This window comes from Aulonocara stuartgranti (genome assembly GCF_965226115.1).
Source record: "Aulonocara stuartgranti genome assembly, chromosome: 18".
Lineage (NCBI taxonomy): Eukaryota > Metazoa > Chordata > Actinopteri > Cichliformes > Cichlidae > Aulonocara > Aulonocara stuartgranti.
In genome coordinates this window covers 6226475-6240199 of record NC_138954.1, presented here as the reverse complement: position 1 = coordinate 6240199, position 13725 = coordinate 6226475, and positions in this window count along the sequence as shown.

The following is a 13725-nucleotide window of genomic DNA, read 5'->3' as shown; positions in this document are numbered from 1 at the left end:
TGTGTGTAGCATTAAATGAGAAAAGGTTTAAATGTCATCTAATTTCTATTAACTAAGAACTGCTCATCCCAAAAAGTCTGTTAAATCAGTCAGAGAAATACGAACAAAATCTCATTTAATCTCTCACATTAATGTAATACAGGCCCAACATTTATGTTGCATTCATAATTCGTAATGAATAAATCAATTATTTCTTGATTATATGGCATTAATGATATATACATTATTAAGGTGTATTAAATTATGCATGACAGTCATAAAGTCCAGTGGGAGAGACGTGAAGAAGGAGAAAGAACATGTAAATGCGGCAGGATAAACAAACAGAAAGAAGTGGGTTTTAATTAGACGTTCCATTTACTCACAAGTGTAGGTGTTTGTGTCTGCAGGGATATTAGAGGAGATTAAAAAAAGTTTAAAAAAAAGTAATAAGAATAAAGAAACAATATGTAAATGCTCAGAAAGTAGCAAAGGTTAGTAAATAGATATAAATAAAGAAAAGGAAAGAAAAGAAATATCAACAAAATAAGTTTTCTCTTTTATCGTAGAGAGAAATATAAATGAAAGATACTATTGATGTGATTTGGCACCATATAAATAAAACTGAACTGAACTGAATCACATTTGGCTGAAACAAAAGGATATTTTTTGAATAAGGTGTAGGTAAGCTGAATGTGAGTGACACTTTGTACAAAACGTCAACCCGGAGGTGACGCAGATCCACAGACTATCGCTATTTTTTGACAATGTCATGCTCTGGTGTCTTTTTCAGGACTGGGCATAATTCGTGATTACCTGAAATTGTCCCCACCACTAATCTGATACCAATACATGAGTTTATATATTTATTACAAAGTCTCTGAGTCCAACCTCTCTCAGCCAATATTGGTAATGAGATTAGTTTTGCCACTGGGCTGTAACTAGATCTGACAACTTGATGTGCATGTTGGCCAAGTGAACATCCTTATTATAGGCAGTATACACGCACCTAGTCTTGGGCTTGTTTTCAAGCCTCAGAAGAACAACCCACATAAGTGTTTTTCCATCAGAAGGTTAATGATACACTATCCTGAGTTTTCTGTCGACATTTTATGACCTCCACTGTTTTCTTACAACGAAATCCATATAAATAAAATAGATTATGTTGTGTCTCACAGTCCATCTCCCACGTGCACTCTGATGTTTGGATACCTCAGCAAAGACCCCTTTTAGTTTGGGTCAAGATCCACTCTTCAGTTTAGGTCACTGCAGACCAAAGTAAACTGAGACATTACAACGAGCATTTTTCGTTCCATGAAAAAAAGGTATATATGCCGTTATTGTCATTATTCTCATTTCATTTTCTCGACTGCTGCCGGAGTGATGGCAGACACGGATGATGAAAACGAGGCAGAACAATGTGCTTCTCAAAATGAAGGTGGGAAACAAGCAATTTGCAACTCCACTGAAGCAAAGCAATACACATCCTGTTTGTGTGCACCGTTCAGGTTTGGAGAAAGAAAAGTGGTAAGAGGCAGGAAAGGAGCTCAAGCTCAAAGCCAAGTTCCCCTTGAGAAAAAATAGGTACTGCAGAAATAGTCTGTTTTGAATAATAATAACAATACTAAAGATGGCAGAATTTCTCGGTGAATTTCAAAAACATCATTTATTTAAGATTGGGTTAAGTTTAAAGTTAGCTTTAGGTAGCAGTCCACACGCACAGAATATTTTCTATGAATAATTGCTGTGCGACCTTTTGGTTGGATCAATAAGGTCTTCTTTTTTTTGCCTGTCCCGTTTGGCTCCTTTGCCATCAGAATTATTGTCTAAAGGTGAAGAAAGATGCCCAACGGATTTACTTTACCAAATGGACCATCCCAGCCTTGCCGTAATGGTCCATTTGATTCACCTTTTATTGTTTATTTTATTTTCACTTGCTAAATACGGGACAGACTTGACTGGGGAAAAGAAAGAGGGAAAGACAAACAGCGGGGAAGAGGGACGGGGATAAAGGGCAAAAAACAAAAAACAACAAAATAAGCAGACAAAAAATACATCTATCAATCACCTGGTCTTCTTATTGTAAGCAAGTCCAGACCCGGATTTGAACCCTCGATATGCTCTGCCAAACACAGCGATATTACCACTGTATTATCAGCACAAAAAAGGAATACGAATAAAAATGTTTGTGACCCAAAAAGAATTCATGATCAATACCCCGTGTGGCAGTTCTTAATTAAAGAAAAGAACAGTAGGAGAACAGCAGCAGCATGTGACCTTTTTCTTCCTATGAAGATTTTTCCATTTTGGTCCAATGCTGCCAAAAAAGAAAAAGAAAAAAAAAGCTTTCTTAAAGGTTAAGGAATAATTGCTGTTATGGTTAAAAGAAACAAAATATTGGTTGTTGGAAGGAGATGGTAAATTATCAAAGGTCTCCAGAGTTGTTTTCTTTCTGCCTACATTCTTGTGTTATAAAACTGTCACAGAGCCTGTTCCTCTACTCTTGCTGGAACCATAATTCCTTTCTCTGGTACAGAGTTTTATCGCTTGAAACATAAACACGTGATTGGGAATTTGCTGAAAGCAGTGCCTGGAGGCTGAAACATTATGTTGACTTGGTAGATACCTGTGTCTGGGTGTTTGGGCGTATGGAGCGTTGGACACTGTTATCTCCAAGAATAGTGCTACATGTTATTGTTTAGCAGTGCTTGCACAAAATTTCTAATTTTGGAAACTGTTCCATTAGCTTGAAGGGAAAAATGTGTTTTTCTTTCTTATTTTTAAGCCTTCATCTCACACATACAGAATATATATCATTGCAAATGCAAAACCGGTGTCTGTTTTCAGATAACAACCCTCTGTGCTGTTTTCAGTAATGAGAAAATTATGCACACTCCAAACCAGATTGCACATTCACGCGCTCTGTGAACTCACACAGAAAACTAATGCATGTAAGCTCTGTGTCCCTATGTAACACTGGGTCAGACCTCCTTTTGCCTTCAGAACTGCCTCGTTTTTTTGTGTGCCATAGATTCAATAAGATGCTGGAAACATTCCTCAGAATTTTTGGTCCATATGGATATGATGACTTCACGCAGTTACTGCAGACTTGTTGGCTGTACATGTATGATGTGAATCTGTTCCATCAGCTCCCAAAGGTGCTTTATTAGACTGAGATCTGCTGACTGAGGAGGCCATTTGAGCACAGTGAACTCCTTGTTGAATTCAAGAAACTAGTTAGTAGATGATTTGATGTGATACAGTGGAATGCAGGTAGTGGGTCATAACAGATAAGCATGGCTGTTCATGAATTTAAAACTTCTGATTTATGAAGTTTTGTCCTTCAGTCCTTCTCTTGCATCGTGACATCAATGCAAAGTTCATAACTGACATGAATGATTGATTAAATTAAGCCTATTTTCATTAAATAACATGTCTGGAATAATTTTATCTTTTAATCAAATCCTGTTACATTAAAAACAGTTTATGTGAGCAAATTTTTCAATTCCACTGTCATTTTAATCAGTTTTTATCATTACATCACATCATTTTTTTGGTGAGCTCCACTGAACCTTGGCCTGAAATCTTCAAGAGGAGGAGAGAGGCTTTTAAAAGTAAAAAAAAGAAAAAAAGAGAAAAGAAACAATAAATTAAAAGACAGAATGATGCATTCCCTCACATCTGTATCAGGAAGGCACATTTTGTGAAGCCAAACTGTTTAATATCTGGATTATACACAAGCCATAAAGCAGCTGAAGCAGCTGGATGGCTGTTTTACATTTTTGTGCCTGCTGGTTGTAATGCACTGTTGATACTTTTGCTCACAGCAGAGCTCCCGATGGTCCCCGGCTTTGTGTAAATATGTGCCACTTCATCCTGGCTCTGCTTTCATTAGCTCACTATACAAGGTAGAAACCATGTACACAGCTGTGAGTGTATGTATAATGGAGGATTGGGGGGGGGGTTCTGGTAATCCCCACTGAATCCAGACGTAGAGGTTTGAAGCCACACTTTAGCTGAATGCATGACAGTTCCCCTTTAAAGTTGACCTTTAAACACACTTTCAGTAAATGTTATGTGCAGTGGAAAAAAGTGAGGACGAAACAAAACTAGTGTGTTGATTCCGGCTGGAATTACAATACAAGCCGAACTTTGTGATTCTGTCAGGACTCGTGCATGGACTGGACCAATTTGTAAAAATGGTTACAAAACAGGAGCTATTTTAGGAAATATATAAAATATCATGCAGCTAACTTATCAGCATTTAACTCTTTCGGTTCCATTATGTATAAAATATCTGGCTCAAAATCAAAAGTTAATTCTGTCTCCCATCATGCAACTGGGCTTAAAATCTACTCCGTCTCCATGTCTGTCTGCCTCATATCCTAGTATGTCAGGTTATAGCAACTACAGAAATACTCTGATGATTCTGCTGTTTGATGTATTAGTGATGGGCAGGAGGAGAACAGAGCACTAATGGTTGATTTTGTGGAGTGGTGTGGGAGAAATCATTTCCTTCTGAATGTGAGAAAGACCTGAGAGAGCGACTGACTTCAAGAAGTACAGCTACACGGCCCATGTGTCTCCTGAGGGAGGATGTTGGTGGTGTGAAGGAGTACAAGTACCCACAGACACTACAGTACAGGCTGAACTGAAGTGGATCAACACAGAGGCAGTATACAAGGAGGGGCTCAGCTTTCCTAAGGAAGCTGAGATCCTTCAGCTTCAGCAGCAGAATGATGGAGAGTTTCTATCAGTCAGCTGTGGCAGGTGCAGTGTACTTAGCTGTGGTCTGCTGGGAGAACAGCAGCAGAGCAGGAAACACCAACAGAATGAATAAACTAATTAGGAAGTCCAGCTCTGTGACTGGCTGTAAACTGGACTTTCAGTGGCGGAGGGGAATGTGTGTGTGTTCTGTCGTGCTTGCCAGTCTTCTAGACCGGATAACAAGAATGTTCTCCATGACTAAGAGGAGGAGCTCCTTTTACACATCACAGCAACCAAGCTGGACCGGCATAGCAGTCAATACGTAAGCATATAACAGGTTTGTTGTTGTAGGAAGGCCTCGGTACGACACAGACCAGACGTCACTGCACTTGGAGTGCGAGTTTTCCTTTGTTTCAAATTCAAATTTTATTTGTCACGTACACAGTCATACACAGTACGATATGTAGTGAAATGCTTGGACAACTGCTCGTGACCTAAAGAGAACAAAAAAGGAAAAGGCTATGAATAAGATAGGAAATAAATATGAAAAATTAAAAAGGGTAAATTTAACTAGGAAGGAATAAAATATAAATTAAGGTTAAAAATGAAATAACTGTACAACACAAATTAGAATGAAGGGTAAATTTAACTGGGAAGAATAAGATAAAGATAAATATATAAATTAAAGTTGAAAATAAAATAACTGTACAACAAAATACACAATACACAATATAGAACTATATAAGAATGTATGAAGAAATCTAAATATAAATAAATATATACACAATAACAGCAGCTGTACAAGTATTAACCGGAAATGAAGAATATAGTGACCAGTGTTGTGCAAAACCAAAGTCCAGAAAGTCCAGTGTGTGTGTAAGAACCATATGTGTGGGTCAGTACTGTGTGGTGGTGTGATTGAGAGACCGTATCGCCTGCGGGAAGAAGCTCCTCCTCAGTCTCTCTGTGTTGGTCTTCAGGGAGCGGAATCGCTTTCCTGACCTCAACAGAGAGAACAGTCTGTTGTTGGGATGGCTGAGGTCCTTCACGATCTTCCTGGCCTTGGTCCAGCACCGCCTGCTGTAGATTGAGTGCAGGTCAGGGAGCTCGGAGCGGATGGTGCGCTCAGCTGACCGCACAACCCTCTGTAGAGCTCGTCTGTCCTGCATGGTGCTGTTCCCGAACCAGGTTAAGATGTTTCCCGCCAGGATGCTCTCTATGGTGCACGAGTAAAAGTTCCTGAGCACCTTGGAGGGCAGTTGGAAGTCTCTCAAGCGTCTGAGGTGGTAGAGACGCTGACGGGCCTTTTTCACCACGGTGTTGATGTGACAGGACCATGACAGGTCCTGCGTGATGTGAACTCCGAGGTATTTGAAGCTGTCCACTCTCTCCACTGGGCACTCGTTGATGACGGGGGTCTGGTAGTTCCTCTCCTGCTTAGTGCTGAAGTCCACTATCAGCTCCTTTGTCTTACTGACGTTTAGAAGGAGGTTGTTCCTCTGGCACCAGTTCTCCAGATTCCTAATCTCCTTCAGGTAGGCCGTCTCGTTGTTATCAGAGATCAGGCCCACCACGACGGTGTCGTCAGCAAACTTGATGATGGTGGTGGAGCTGGTAGTGGAGTACAGCAGGGGGCTCAGAACACACCCCTGGGGGGCTCCAGTGCTGAGAGTGGTGGAGGCTGAGACATGTCTGCCCATCCTTACTGCCTGTGGTCTGCCAGTTAGGAAGTTGGAGATCCACTGACACATAGATGAGCTGAGTCCCAGATGCTCCAGCTTGGTGGTGAGTGTGGAGGGAATTATGGTGTTAAATGCAGAGCTGTAGTCTATGAAGAGCATTTTAACATAATTCCCCCTTCTAGTGTCCAAGCGAGTGAGTGATGTGTGGAGGAGATGAGAGATGGCATCGTCTGTGGAACGATTTGGACGGTAAGCGAACTGTAGTGGGTCCAGTGTGTCTGGTAGTGAAGAAATGATGAAGTCTCTGACCAGGCGTTCAAAGCACTTCATCACTACTGAGGTGAGGGCTACAGGGCGATAGTCATTGAGAGAAGCAGGGTGGGGTTTCTTCGGGACAGGAACAATGATGGACTCTTTGAAGCATGTGGGGATCACCGACTGAGATAAAGAGATGTTGAATATCTCAGTGAACACAGGAGCTAGCTGGTATGCGCAGTCTCTTAGGATACGACCTGGGATGCCGTCTGGTCCTGCTGCTTTCCTGGTGTTCACTCTCTTGAAGGCTCTCCTTACTTCATGCTCGGAGATGACGAGCACGTTTCCGGTGCTGGCAGTATCTTCCTGTCTGCAGCCGTTAGCGCCGCCAACACTAGCATTGTTGGAGACCTTAGCTGCAGCCTCGAAGCGAGCATAGAAAGTGTTCAGCTCGTCTGCCAGAGTCACGGCCGCGTTCGTCATACCGGTTGTTGGTGCTTTATAGTCCGTTATTGTCCTTAGTCCCCGCCACAGGCTCCTAGAGTCACTCTGTTGGAGTTGTGACTCTAGTTTCCTCCCGTAGCGCTGCTTCGCCTCTTTCACCGCCCTCCGCACGTTATATGACGCGGCTTTGTACGGGTCCATGTCCCCCGTCATGAGTCCCGTGTTGTAGGCAGCAGTGCGGGATCTCAGAGCGTCGCGGATGGTTTTATCCACCCACGGCTTCTGGTTGGGAAACGTTGTGATAGTCTTTGTCTCCACGGTATCATCCGCTAGTTTCCCGATGAATCCCACAACCGCTTCCGTAAACACGTTGACGTCATCGTCGGAGCTGTTTCTGAACATGCCCCAGTCTGCGTCATCGAGTGCGTCCTGTAACGCGGCCACCGATTGATCCGTCCAGCGCGCGACCTTCCTCTGAACCGGAACTTCCTGTTTCAGCCTTTGTTTGTATTTTGGCATGAGGAAGATGGCGGCGTGATCAGATTTGCCAAACGGGGGGCGGGATTGTGCCTTGTAGCCGTCCTTGACCGTAGTGTAGCAGTGGTCCAGTGTCCTTTCACCTCTGGTGGGGCAGGTGATGTGTTGATAAAAGTTCGGCGCTGCGCGTTTGAGGTTGGCGCTATTAAAGTCCCCCGTCACAATAAGCGCAGCGTCCCGGTGTTGTGTCTGGTGCTGTGTGAGTGCCTCATGCAGCTCGCATAAGGCGGTGACCGTGTCCGCTTGTGGTGGAATATAAACGGCACTTACAATGACCGATGTAAATTCCCGAGGTAGATAAAAAGGACGACACATGATGGACAGTAGTTCCAGATTTGGTGTGCAGGAGCGTGTGAGAGGAACAACGTTCGCACTGTTGCACCAGTTGTTGTTCACCATTAAACACACGCCGCCTCCCCTTGACTTCCCCGAGTCCCGTGTCCTGTCCATGCGGTGAACCGAGAAGAACTCGGCCGGCTGGATGGCGTGGTCCGGCACCGCTGGGTTCAGCCATGTCTCGGTGAAGCAGAGGAGATTGCAGTCCCGAATGTCTCTCTGGAACTTTATCCTGGCCCTGAGGTCGTCAAGCTTGTTCTCCAGTGACTGGACGTTGGCGAGCAGGATGCTAGGCAGAGGTGTGCGGTGTGCACGAGCTCTCAGCCTGTTCCTGACGCCGGCTCGCTTCCCTCTAGGCCGCCGCCGCTTCCCTTTGTTCTCCCTCGAGATCTCACTCGGCCAGCTCGGATCCGGAGTTAAAAACTTCGAATTGTGAGTACATTGTATACCAATAGAAACAAGAGTGTCACTGTCATACCTAATGTACCCAATGGTGATGATTTTGCCGATTTAGAAACGCTGAAAACTAACTTAAAAAACAAAGACAAAGAAAAAGTGGTCGGAGCAGTCGTGACGGCAGCCGACCTCACCGGCGCCATCTTTAATATCTTTAATGTTTATATGTATATATGTGTATATATATATTTAAATATATATATATATGTGTGTGTATGTATATACAGAACAGAGGCTGTTTCAGCCACGTCAGCTCGGCTTAGCCGGCTCCTTTTCTGCTGCTCCAGCTCAGCTCAGCTCAGCTCAGCTCTCCTTGACCGATCCCAGAGGACCACTGAAACAGGGAAAGCATGATTACACAACTGACAGCAGCTGCCATGCCAGTCTATAAAATCATCTGCTTGTATGTAATAAATGATGATAATGATTGTGATTGTTATTATTATTGTTATTATTATTATGTCACATTTTTTATTTTGCTCTGGATCCACTTTCTGGTAAGAACTACAGTTGTTAATGTTATTTGTTGTTAATGTTTATTTTCTGACTCGTGTCCTCTGGAATGAGTGTCAAGAGGATGTTAATTATTATTAAAGCCATCTGCTACACAAAACCGATGAAGCCAAAATTACTTCTTGGAAACAGCAAAATTGGTTGCTGTCGTTTTAACCTATGGGGGTCATTACACTATCTGGGACGGTCATTTGTTCCTGGCTGTTACAAAATGAGGAAAACACGTCCATCCCAATTACAGTATACAGTGAAGAACACTCAATATTTGAAGTTAAAGTTTAACCATATTAATAAAGTTTCAAAAATTATTTTTCTCCCAGAGTTTATTAGTTTTCAGTTTTTCTGCTGAATGTCAAACTCTGTATTTAGAGTACTTATTTTTTATTTCAGTGATTATCATATCACTGAGCATATGTATTAGCCATACCTATGTAGAGAATGTGACCACTCCAATCATTAGTAGCATAGAAAATATGGCAACAAGCAACCTACAACTGGAAAGACATTTTATTGCAGCAGATATAGAAATTAACCTTAGACATGCAGAAAATTGACATTTCTTTTATATTTGAGGTAATAAAAAAACACATGCAGCTGATCCAGGGTGATACATGTTAATAAATTATTTAGTTTCCTCTTGCTGAAATACACTGCGACATTTGTTCTCGCCCAAATTGCCATTTTGCTATTATGATTAATTTCTCAAACCCTCTGGTGGTGGGGTATAAATCCATGTACCTTCATGGGAGGGTCAGAGGCACCAAACTAATTTCACTTAAAAGGTCAGAGCTGTAGTAATCTGAGTCAGGCGGTGTATATGACGTTAGCTACGGTCTCGACCCACTTCTAACACTGGAAAAACAAACGCTGCAATTATAAAGGAGCTGTTTACAGAACATGAATGAAAAGTATCCTCCTCTTATACTCAGAAACATCCACATTTCCATGGTGGAAACCAACATAACAAGCGACCAGTAGGGACAGGTTGGTGCTCCCCGTTCACATTGCCATTTTGACTGTGGTTCTTTTTGTGCCATGGCTTTCAAGCAATTTGTCTCTCGCTCATGCTTCGCGTGTGCCTGTTTTCTGTATTATGGCTCAGCTTGCTGCCTGTGAACTTCTTTTCTACCAAAACCATCCTTTGTTGTGCATTTGGGTCTGACAAGGGGGAGCAAGAGCAGACACTGAAATGGGCAGTATGAGATGCACTGGGGGAGACGTGCTGATACCACTCTGAGCAGATTGCTCATAGTCATTTTCTATCTTTCTCAGCTGACAAAAAAGGGGGATGACATTTTTAATATTTTGCAGAAAAGGCTAAATGTAAACACAAGATCCATCCATCTATCCATCCATCCAGTAGAAGTAAAAGTAGGATGAGAGCATTACAAGTTGTTATGAGGAAGATGCATGGATGTAATGAGACTTTGCAGTTTGGTAGGATCACACTATCCTCTTCACATGTGAACAAGCAGGCCCCAGTTTGACCCATTGTTCTGCTTAGCCTGTTGTGTGTCACACAACATCTTTCTATAGCTCTGATTGTATTCACAGCACAAAAATGTGATGGGGATGAAAAGATGCCTGATTGCAAGTGTCACTGTTGTAATGGTAGTGAGAGAAGTGGGGGGGACCTGTGAATTGCACTTCACAGTGGGCACTGAGGGCCAATTAATTACAAATATAAACAAAAAACTCCAAACGGTTTCAGTGTTCACAGTTCACTTCAAGTCTTTATTTAAAGACAAGCGAACGCTGAATGTTACATAATTTGTGAATAAGGAAGGTTGAAGGGTCGCAACCTCTTTGTTAGGAGGTCATTGATTGATATACAAAGTACTCGCCACTGAATATTGCGTCTTCTATCAAGAGTCAGTGTTGTTCTTTTTCTGTGTTTTTCTGAACCAAAACTTTTCTTTGTTTCTAATAAACAAAGGAAAAAAAAGAGGGAATGAACTGATGTTCCTGAGGTCAGGGGGTCAGGAATTTTTCTCACCCCACATGCCACTGCCATTCTTGTTCACAGCCTTGTTACTTCCTGGATCGATCACTGCAACTCTCTTCTTTTTGGTCTTACTCTAAACTCCATCCACAAGCTCCAACGTGTCCAGAACACTGCTGCTCGTATTATGACCAGGACCCCTTCTATCATCACATCCCTCCTGTCCTGCAGCAGCTTCATTGGCTCCGGGTCAAATATTGCATCAATTTCAAAATACTCTTGTACACATTTAAGGCTATTCATCATCTCTCCCCTCCATATCTCTCTGATCTGGTTCAGATCACCGCTTCATCTCAGTGTCTCAGATCTTCTTCTCTTTCTCTCTCTGTCCCCTCTCCCCATTTTGCCACTATGGGGTGCAGGGCATTCAGCTGCTCTGCTCCTTGACTCTGGAATTCCCTACCTCCTGATTTAAGAAATATCTCTTCCTTCTCTCTCTTTAAGTCCCAACTCAAAAATCACTGGTTCAAAATAACTCATCCCACATAACCTCTCCACTCTTGTTTTAAATTAGTTTTATGTCTTACGCTTTTATGATTGTGAAAACTGCTTGCTTTTATGTGCTTTTATTATTCTGCTGTGTACAGTGTCCTTGAGTGTTTTGAAAGGCACTTTCAAATAAAATTTATTGTTATTATTACTATTACTATTATTGTCGTTGTTGTTGTTATTATTATTACCTCTTAGTTTTTTTTCTTGTGCACTTTGAAGGCAGCCAGATTTAGACTAAAGCTCTTTTTTCCCCACTTGGTAACAGCAGAAAGAACAAACACAGTATTCTTATTTTTAAGTGGGCATTTGTGATGCTTATTGATATCATACTTATTGGAACACCACTCTTTAATGATGATAGTAATCTACACAAAGAAAGAGGTGAGGTGAGGTAATATATGGGCCAAGAATACACTGCTTTAATGCTGAAGACAGCGGTTAACAGTATTTAGTTAGTTTTGGGATGGGACAAACCATTACCAAGGTGCTGCTGCAGCACCGTAGACTTAAATAAATGATTCCAGAGGTCAGAACTAAGATGAAAATTGTAGTAGTAAAGGATACAAACTTTGTGGGAGCATCATTTGTGAGATGATGACAAAGTTGTTTAATCACTACCCAGTGCAGCTGTGAGTCTGTGTGTGAATTGAAAATGTATTATATAAAAACATCCATTCACTGCAGTGGAAACAGACGCAAATATAAGAAAAAGACATAAGAGCTGTTTGATGAACAAACTGTTCCCTGCTGTTAGAAACAGTCGATATAATAAAAGCTGTCAAATTCAAGTAATTCATTCTCACAATGTGGATTTTTTAATAGTATAATTTGGAAGAAAGGAATTTGCTAAAGAACAGACACGAATTAAAATAGTCTGCTTACTTAATTATCCAATGTCTTTGTTGTGAATTTAAAACTTTTTATTCTGGAGTCAGTCCAAATTATTCTGGTGTTAAATTATTTCCAAAGCCTTTTACTAAGCAGCCAAGGCAATATTTCTAACACTGAGTCATTTGGATGGCAGAAGAATTAATGTTTGGGATTAGGTCCAGTTATCTAATGTTTTAAAAGGGAGTCTGTCATAGTTTCAAACTTTGTTGGAGTCAAGTGCAGGACTCAGGCAAGACAGGGGGACACAGAATAAGCTTTGCGATATTTTATTTACTTTAACAAAAAAACCGAGAAAAACAATAATTTCTTAAATATGTGCAAAAGGAAACTAAGGGTCACTTGGAAAAGACTTTAACTGGGAGAGAGATAGGCAAGTGGAGTGGAGGCAGGCAGCATAAGGGCTGGCTGGATCTAGAGAAGGAGAGGATTGATTGAGCAGTGAATTCAGGGAAGGAAGTGGAACTCCGGGAACCAAGGGGGGTGGAGGAGAATCCTTGGATCCAGGAGTTACTGATGAGAGGGTGGGCAGGCACAAGGAGGAGTGGTGGTGATCTGGTGGGTGAGTTTAATCCATAGCAGGAGAAATGGTGTTCCTGAAAAGGTGAATGTCAGGGAGTGATCAGGGGTTGTTGGAGTCAATAGAGATACCAGGAGAAATAGACTTACACACAGGGAACATGCGATGAGAGCAAGACTAACAACTAGCCCATTTACCACTCTGAGAGAGCTGATAGCTCCGCCCATGTGGGGCGGGGATGACGGCTGCCTTTTACCCACAGATCGAGGGTTCCTGTGACAGAGTGTGCGTGTGTTACTTTCACAAGGAAAAAAATGGTACACTACTCAAGTGTCATGTTCCGCGAGAGCATCTGGATTTTTTCAGGTGTGCGAGAGATTGCTGGTTCATCCTCCAATGTGGGGTTTTTGGCGCCTCACCTGCTCCTCACCCAGGAACAACCAGAAGGAGGATTTTTAAACCAGCACTGTCTGCTTCTCATCACCAGTTGGTCTTACTACCTCTGGTAGTAATTTGGTTTCCCAGTGTCGAGTTCCATGGTCCTCTGTCCTGTATCTAATACTGCTCTCTGTCCTCAGTTCCTACCAGATTCTCCTCCTGTCAGTGCTGGTCCGAATTGCTCCAACTACTACAGTCAGATATCAAACTAAGGACTTCCATACTGACCTCATATTCACCTGACTGCCCTTCTGTGTATCGCCACTCCTCTGAGACTGGATATCCTCCTTCACTGTGCTCACCCTACTGGACACTCTCAGAGACACCTACCCCAGGATTCACCACCTGCAGTCTGCAAGTAAGCACACCCCACGGCAGTACTCACCTCTGGTCATTCTCTCGCCTTCCTGCCCGGTAACCTCCCTCTCCTCTGTTGCAGAGCTCCCAGTTACTTTGCTCTCTGTGCACTCCCTGTGTTT